This window comes from Drosophila montana, unplaced genomic scaffold (genome assembly GCF_035044405.1).
Source record: "Drosophila montana isolate Dmon_TW-CO22-7 unplaced genomic scaffold, ASM3504440v1 contig_3030_1, whole genome shotgun sequence".
NCBI lineage: Eukaryota > Metazoa > Arthropoda > Insecta > Diptera > Drosophilidae > Drosophila > Drosophila montana.
The window spans coordinates 28,454-37,859 of NW_026997906.1; the positions used below are offsets into that span (position 1 = coordinate 28,454).

Consider the following 9,406-nt stretch of genomic DNA (forward strand, 5'->3'; position numbering starts at 1 on the left):
AATGAAAAGAAAAATTTTAAAGATTTAGTTTGAAAGTGATTACAAATTAAAAGAACACGAAATAAAATAGACTACTTTTTCGTATATCTTTATTTTACAACTTTTCGTTTGTCCACTCAGTTCAACCGCTCAAACATGAGTGCCATCTTTTCTCCTTTTTATCGATGTTGTTTTATTTCCAACATCGATAAATTCCCTTATTCTATCGATACATACATCGCTTAAATCTAATACTTAAGCATTTATTATAATCTTTACATTCTTCTGACAATATTAATCGACCTCGATTTACATACTAGCGGATAATACTATATTTACACTACTAGCCCATGGCTTAAGCCGTGCAGGATCTAAGACACTCCAATATGGTAATTGAGTCATTTGACAGTTGTCAATGTCCACTACTTCGAACGATCATTTTCAAACACGTGACTGATCTTATATGGACAACGATATTTCGGAGAAAATTTTTTATTGATACCAGGCGTTATATCCACATTTCCAATTGCAACATAATCACCTACTCCATACTTCAAATGAGCTCTATGTATTTTTCTATACATGTCCTCATTTCTCAATGGTGATTGAGCAATATTTTCAACTGCCATCTTTCTGATAGACCCCAACTCTCGCTGCTCTATGCTATTGATCTTAGTCTCGAAATATTCGGCAAGCTCATCTACAATGGGTCCTTTTTGGTCGACTCCAAATAGTAGCATACTAGGCGTTTTCCGCGTACTACTGTGGACGGCGTTGTTAATGGCATATTCTACTCTATACAGTAAACCGACTGAAGCAGCGGTTCCGACAATGTTTCAAGCATTGGAGTTAATACACGATTCACTTGCTCCACTTGACCATTGGCCTGTGGCGCGCCCGTTGCCAACATAATATGCTCTATGTCCCGTTCTGTCAAAAATGTACTAAACTCTAAAGAAGTAAAGCACATATTATTGTTTTATGATATTATTGTTTTATGGCGACTATAGAATACGAAATATTTCGTCCATGAGTCTCTGGCCTCTCGTGTACTTGTTTTATTCACCGGAAAGAGTTTGACAAACTTTGTATATGCGTCCACTATCACTAACAAGTTTTTTTTTTTAGAGTTTATGCCCGGTAAGGGCCTTAGGTGATCGATATGTAGGGTATGAAACGGTACACAAGGTGTGGGTGTACTATGCAGCGTCCTGTTGTGAATAGTCTTCGGAACCGAATGCAATATACACTGCAAGCAATAATAAAGTTTTCTACTTTAATGCGCATAGAGGGGAACCAATACGACTTATTCAGATTATTAACACACTTGTCTGCTGCTAAATGTCCCAATTTATCCTGTGCTACTCGAATTAATTGATCTTCCATACAGGAGGGAGCATACAATCGCAAGTTATCTTTTTCATCTATTTTGTACACAACACCATCTACTAATTCGAACCAAAGAACTTCAGCATTTTCTAACAACTCACCGGCTCTTACTACGTCTGGGATCTCTCACCTGCTCAGTTTGCAATATTAAATCAATATCTTTTTTCGTCATGCCTACCACACTAACAATTGGCAAAGCCTGCAGTACTGACTCCTCTAAAAACTCAATTTCTTCAATATTGTTGCTACTTACTTTTTGCTCTACAACTTGAACTTCTCCCTGCCTCTCCCCATGGCTTTTTACTATCGTTCATATGATTATTGTTAGGGACATTACTCAAGTTATCACTATGATCATCACTACATTTGTCTATGTACTCATTTCTATGGTTATCTTTATGCTGATCTCTACAGTTAACTCTATGCTCATCACTACGGTTATCTCTATGCTGCTCCGTACGGTTAATTTTATGCTCATCAATACATTCTTCAGTATGGCTATCACTACGGTTATCTCTATATACGTTACTATACTCATCATTTACTTAATCAGCTTGTCTACTCAATGCGTCCACGTGCGACATGTTACTCCCGGTCATAATTTTCCAATTCCAGAGACCAACGAGCTATCTTTGGATTTAAAGCTTTTCGACTAAGGGTTTGCTCTAAAGAATTGCAATCAGTGACTATCTTAAAGGGTCTTATTAATACAGCACCGAAACCGTGTGCACTTGCGTCAGTGTGCAGTTCAGTTTCTCTATTGGGATTGAATATAGCCAGTACCGGATGATTAACCAATGCTGATTTAAGCGCGTTAAATGCCTCTAGTTGCTCTTTGTTAAGAGGGAAAGAACCGCCCTTCTTCAATAGTTCTGTCTGGGGTCTAGCTATTATAGCAAATGAGAACACAAAACGACAGAATTTCGAAAGAAAACCCAAGCATGAGTGCAAACTATTAAGATTATAGGTATAGGATACTTTCTTAACGCCTCCAAATGTGATTATTTTGGTGCTATGCCGTTTTAATTAATTCTATATCCCAAGAATTCACATTCATTTTCTAAAAATATACACTTCTTTAGGTTAATTTCTAGATTATATTCACTAATTCGATCCATCAGTTCACTTAAAATATCTAGATGCTCCTCGACAGTTTTTGTCGCCACTACAATATCATCCATATATGCTACAATTTTTGAGCTCTAATAAGATCCCTAAATACATCAAAAGTAGACCTCTCAAAAATAGCTGGTCCGTTTCTAAGGCCAAATGGCATTCCTAATGACCTTGTGGGGTTGCAAAGGACGGGTACTGCACAGATTTTGCTTGTACCAGTTAATCTAATAGTCGTCTGCTATCTCTGACGTATGGTATTGTCACTTTTGCTACTTAAATATCCGGATCTTATTAGTACAGTACATTCGTCAGTTGCCTGCTTACCAATACCTGACACGACATTATACCCTTCATTTGCTTCAATATCAATATTTGCGCAAAATTCAATAAAGTTGTCGCTTTGGTCGCATGTTTGACTATCATTGTGACACATCGGCTGCAATGGACTGGTGTCTGAACTTATTTGGTTAGTCGGTAGATTAATTATTTTCCTATTATCAATAGTATTGGAGAACAAAGATTGATTATTATCATTCGTGCTTTTCATTTTATTTTGATAAACTAATTTAATATTCATGTTTGTCAATAAATCTCGGCCTAATAGCACTTTGCTGGGTAATTCTTTGGATGTTACCACATAAAATAAAATCAAATTCTTGACATAATTAATAAAGCCTTCAATTTGGCCTTTAATGGGGATAATTTTTCCTCCTAATCCATAATATTTTTCAAAGCATGGTCTAAATACTAAAGATTTTGAAACTAATGATTCATCAATGAAACTTACTGGACTACCGGTATCAATAAAAGCACGAATTTTTATCTCTGATCACCAGGCGCTACGCTCTTCTAATTTTTCTCCAGATTTGGATTCCTCTTGCGGCATCACGGTGCAGCCATTAACTCCCTGCCGCGGGCACTGACGATACTGATGCTCGGTGCTCCAACATTGGAAGCATGCTCCCTCGGGTCTTATTGGCTGCTTACAATCAGATATCCAATGCCCCAACTGACGGCAGTTAAAGCACCTTATTTCTTGTTGAACCAAAGATGTCCTCGGCTTAGGATTTCCGCTACCTTCAGCACGAGCAACAGCAACTGCTGGCACTTCACGAAACTGTTCGTAAATGAGGACCTTTTCACGCAATTCATCCAGCGATGTACAATATCTCATAGATGCAGCAGCGCCTGTTTTATCTTGCAGCCCGTTGACAATGTACTGAATGACGTCACTCGTCGCCAAATCAGCTAGCATAGCCATGCTGCACATCGCAACGAAATACTGAAGAGTGCTTCTCCTTTTTTTATTTTTCTTGACTCCATCTGCTTACCAATGTCCCAAGCTGTCACCCTACGCCTAAAGGTATGGATTACCTCCTCTTTCATGTCCTTTTAAGTTAAGATTCCAGTATTGTGCATATATTATTGGGCAGATCCAGCCAGCAGATGTTTAGCATAAATAAATCGCTTCATCAAGTTTACATTGTAGAGGTCCATCATATCCTCGAAATCACGAGTTCACATTGACACAGGGTATTTATCGTCCCCAGAGAAAGGACGTACCAAAGCTTCAACATCTTTGATACTCAAAGCATCTTTTTGCACTGGCACAGTGCGAGTTGCGGCGATTTCCATTTTCAGTACTGCCACCTGCAGTTCGGCAACTCGGTTCTAGCGGAAAAAAGTTTTTCCAAACGGTCCAAATCTTGCATTTCGGTCACACAATTTTCCGTTATCTCGCATAATTGGTCTGCATTGCGTCGTTCGAGTTTTGTGCTGTACATAACGGTTGTTCTGCCATTATGTTTCTTATCTCGAAATCTGGTAACAAGGCCACACTCTCAACACGTTGGTTTGGAACCTCCGCATCGATCAAATTGTCATCCTTTTCCATATTTACAATTTGATTTACTGCAGCACGCAATTGTTGGATTGACGTACTTTCACTAATGTGCACGCCAAAACTTTTTAATATAGTACTTAGTTCTGATTTGGTTTTACAAATGATTTCTCTATATTGCATTGCTCGAATACTCAGCGAAAGATCTGGGCAAACCCCACACCTGATTTGTAAAGTCCGCACTCTTTACTTATTTTCTTCGTATATCTTTATTTTACAACTTTTTTATGTCCACTCAGTTCAACCGCTCAAACATTAGTGCCGTCTTTTCTCCTTTTTATCGATGCTGGAAATGTATGTATTCTATCGATACATACATCGCTTCAATCTGATATTTAAGTATTTATTACAATCTTTACACTACTTAAATTAACTTTAAATTTCTGTTATATTTGTTACATTTGCATTTTAATTATTATTTAAAATGTACACTTTTTTACTTATTACAAGAAGCTAATTAGTAATTCCCCACATGAAGCCATTATTATTTTTTTCCAAGCAAGAAGCCGGAGATCGGCCGACTTGCGCTCTGAACCGGAGTCTTCTAGCCCTGTTGGAGATCTGCAGGCCATTGTGGTTCATAGACAACCTGGAATCCACAGCGTGGATTGCTTCGCTGACGGAACCACTTATTGTGTCAATTTGTTCCTTATTTAATGGTGTTCCTTGAGTTGTTTTTCATCTAGTTTTAATTGTGTATTTAAGGTTTAAATTTTTTATGTCAGCGCAATAAATTTTATAAAATTTTGTACATTCTTTTTTTGTATATTTATGTATATACGTTTATATGTTAAATGCTCTTTGTTCTAAAATTACTAAATGTGTTTAAATGCGTGTTTCGAATTTAACAGATTTTTATTCCAAATGTTGTTTGGTGGACGGAAATGTACAACCCGTTTGCTTACAACCCGACCGTTTTTGATCCCAACTTTAATCCGATTCCCCACTCGATGAACATCTGGGCACCGACGTGATCGTTGCCGAATTCTGTAATACGCATAATCCGAAATTCCGTATGGTCAGGCTGGTAACCAGAAATGGTCTTCAAGATCCACAGATCTAACGAGATCTCGCTGAAAGTGAATCGCTACTTCACCACTGTATGAATCTTCTTTTTTATTTAAGTGTTGCATTGAAAAGTCCCAAGTAAGCTGATACTAGCCTCTTCTCTTCGCAGCTGCAATTGTTGTGCTAGCTCGTCTGTTACAAAATTCATTTCTGATCCAGAATCGAGTCAAAACAAACTCTCCACTTTTCGTTTTAATGCTAACGACTGCTGTAGCTAGGATTACACTATCAGACACATTCGCATGCATAGCATGTGATGTCGTTGGTTGATCCTGTGCAGAGTCAAGGGGTGGTGGTAAAGCTCGAATGTTGAAAATGGCAGAGTATCTATGCAATTGTATTTGGTGCGAACATATTATTTAACTTTTTTTTGTTATTGATCATTTATTTTATAATGCGTAACTTTTCGACCGCTTTTAGTCTTTCCGAAATTTTTTTCAAAATCTTTACGAGTTTTATTGAGACTTTTTCTTGTTTATTTTATGTTTTGTATATTATAGTCAGGTGTGCCTGTGTAAATGAAAATTTCAGCTGGGGTCCTGTCAATAGAGTTAGTTTTAAGTTTCCTTTCTTTGTCATCATCAGTAATAAATACAATCTTTACCATTTAGTTCAATTACATTTGCAAATTTTGAATATAAGTCAATCCATGTGAAATAGTTCTGTTTTTTACATCTGCTTTTTTCTACTTCTGGTGTGATTTTAAATTAATATTATGTGTTCCTGTGATCGATCTATGCTTGATTACAAGCCGCACAATCTTTAATTATATTTCGGCATTTTTAACATCATTGTGATGTTAACGCTATGCAGCCTTTTTGCATATGACATGCCCACGGCAATCTAAATCAAACTGATTAGCCGGCAGGACCTTCTAATGGCCACGTTGGCTGATGACACGATAATCCTTGCCAAGAATAAATGTATGTATTAAGAAACTTACGTCTTGCAGGAGTACCTTAAGCGCTTTGAAAACGGAGCTTGTATATGGACCTCTGCATTGAGGAAAGAAAAGGCTTCCTAACGTCAACGTAAGGTAATCCTTGCCCCTGCGTGATGATATGGGCTCCAAGTCTATGGTATATCCGTAAAAACACATCTGAACAAAGTTCGCATCATTCACCTAAGACATTGCGGAAAATTACTGGAGCCGCATAGTATATTCGCATAAGGGAAATGGCAAAAGACGTTAGGGTACTAATAATAGGCGACGCTGTCAACAGACAAGCATCGAGCTACTTATCTAAGCATCACAATCAACCTAACGTCCTGGCAAGGAACCCTCTAAGAAGGCGAAGGCTTGCTGACAAAAGCGGATCCTCAGCCAAACAAACTAAACCTAGACTAGACTAAACAAAATACACATGTATTAGTATATATACCAATCTACTTCCTCTAAATATCTAAACTAAGCTAATTTAAATCAAAACTGTTGTTAAACTGTGAACCCCCTACCTGCTAAAAGTTTGCTAGATAACAGTAACAGCATATCAGATAATTAGTAAACCTATCTCACTAGCACTATCACCATCAGCTGAGTTAGTTGTTCATAGTTAGTTGTTCCGAGTCTATATTAAGTCCATGCTTAACATCAAAATCATACCCTCCATCGGCAACTTTACATGTCCTGCCTACAAATACTGCGCATCCTCATTGATAAAGAAAAAATGAAACATTCTGACTATTTGCCAAACCCTCAGAGCACAAAATTTGGTTGGAAATTTGCTGGAGGGCTAGCAAACTCGTCAACCATTGTCAAAGCTAATAGCACTTCGCTTCACGAAATCATGAAGAGTTTTTTGGAAATTAAGAATAATTACACTGACGAAGCACCTCTTTTAAAAGAACTAATCGCGCCTTGAGAACGGTCAATATTCGGCTTTTCTGCTATCAAACAGTTAGGATTGGCTTGAACCAATGTAAGCTCTAAAGAGCTATTCACCAGCTTTAAAAGCTTTTGGAAATCTGAAATGCATGTTCGCATACATTTATCGATTATTGCTCCTTCGTATGCCACCAGCCACAGTATCATAAAATAAATAATCTAATAAGAGGCTTCCAACAAGTGCACGCCTCTGAGGAATGCAATGTTCTCAGTCTCTTTCAATCAAGATCACCCAAGAGCAAGTAGCTTTCTGTTGGGTCAAAGCTTAGATCAGACGGACTATTTCGTTTTTGTTGAACGTTAGTTCTTTAATCATGTTTTTTTATTGCAAGTACCTGCAAGGTGTATCATTGGCTCTTCTCGGATTCGAGATAAACTCTAAAAAATTGGTATTATTTTCCTCGCTGTATTTAAATAACTGCAATATTTGCGCGTCGTATAAGATATATTTCATTCTCATTTCAGCAAACATTCCATATCTAGCATATTTAAACTCATTTACAAAAGTCATGGGTTAAGTAATGTTCTCGAGCAGATGACAGTATTTTTCCTTTTCATTTTTAGACGGGAAATTTCGTGAGGATGTTCGCATGTGGATGGCGATACTCTCCAATTTACTAGCCACTACTTCGAACTACAGCAATGGTATCCCAATCTGATGAAATTTATGTCAAGTTCTGAAATTTGATATTATCAAAAACAATCTTGTTCACGTATGGCTCTGCAAATTAGTGCACCGGTTCATTTGTTGAGTCCAAAGTAGCAAGAGTTTGCTGACACGATTTTAACTGAAAGAGCAATTTGAGAATTTGGACCAAACAAAAGACAAGAAATTAAATTTTTCTCACAGGTAAAGATGATAACGACTTGTATATAACTGCCTACGAGCTAACCAAATTGTACCATAAAAATCATGTAAGAAACTTCCGAATAGGGAATACCCTGAACCCTCTTCAACTAGCACCAAATGTATCTCGCGCTACGAAATCGTTTGCTTGACAGTTCCCCGTATTTGACTGCACTTTTTGCCATCATCTCTACTCGACAGTCTTACCAAGAATACTTTTCTCTCAGATGTCTCAAAACTTTGGAGACTCCTGCAAAATTCTTACACACATGAGTCGTTAAGCACCCGCTAATGGCTGCGAAGTCGTTATACGCACTCTATGTATTTGTGAACAAAATACGTTTCAAATACGTGTCAAACTATAACGGCTGCCGTTTATTCTGCTGCAAGGTAACAGAACTTCTATGACCAGGAAGCATTCAGCACATGAGACGGGGAACCAATACTACCGTCGACAAGTTAAGGATCTGCTTACTCGTCATATCTTCCCCGTTGTTTTTGGATCTGTTGTGTCAGTTGTGCCTTGCAGAATGACAATCAACAGGCGCACCAAATTTTCGGCAGTTCAATCAACTCGCAGCGTTTCGAAGCTGCAAATATTGCCAGAAACCACACAGTAGTAGCCCTCACGCAAAACATACCGATTCGGTCAACACGGCCAACAACTTACGCGAAAAACGTCCATCACATGCAGTTCGCCACTACATCATCACAGCTGAAGTACCGTAGCAGATCGTCCACGGCGACTGATGGGTGAGAAACTGGCATCTGCGAAAGCACAAATCCATCAACTGATCGACGAAGGAATCTGTCGCTATTCCAAAAGTCCATGGGCAAATCCGGTGCATATGGTAGCAAAGACTAGTGGTGGTTGGCGAGCTTGTGGCGATTACAGAAAGCTAAAAGCGATAACAACTTCTGATCGTTATCCGATACCGCACATACACGACTTCGCAGACCGGTTATACATTTTCAAAACTTCAGACTTAGAATGCGCATACCATCAACTACCGATGGCACCACAAAACATCGAAAAAATTGAAGTATGCACTCCGTTTTGTTTGATAAAGTTTGTATACATGCCATTTGGACTCAAAAATGCACGCAAAACTTTCCAGCGTTACATCGACCAACTTTTCCGATGTGTCGACTATGTGTTCTGCTACATAGACGATATCCTGATAATGTCAGTTTCTGTTAAGGAGCATCAGCAACAAGTGAA

General features: G+C 38.2%; 1 long non-coding RNA gene across 1 annotated transcript; it reads left to right on the top strand.

The window, feature by feature from the left end:
- The first annotated feature begins 239 nt into the window (after positions 1 to 239).
- LOC135430590 (uncharacterized) lies at positions 240 to 5,131 on the top strand. Its single transcript, XR_010436653.1, has 2 exons — positions 240 to 368; positions 3,349 to 5,131. It is a non-coding gene; the product is annotated as an uncharacterized LOC135430590 (long non-coding RNA).
- The last annotated feature ends 4,275 nt before the right edge of the window (positions 5,132 to 9,406 follow it).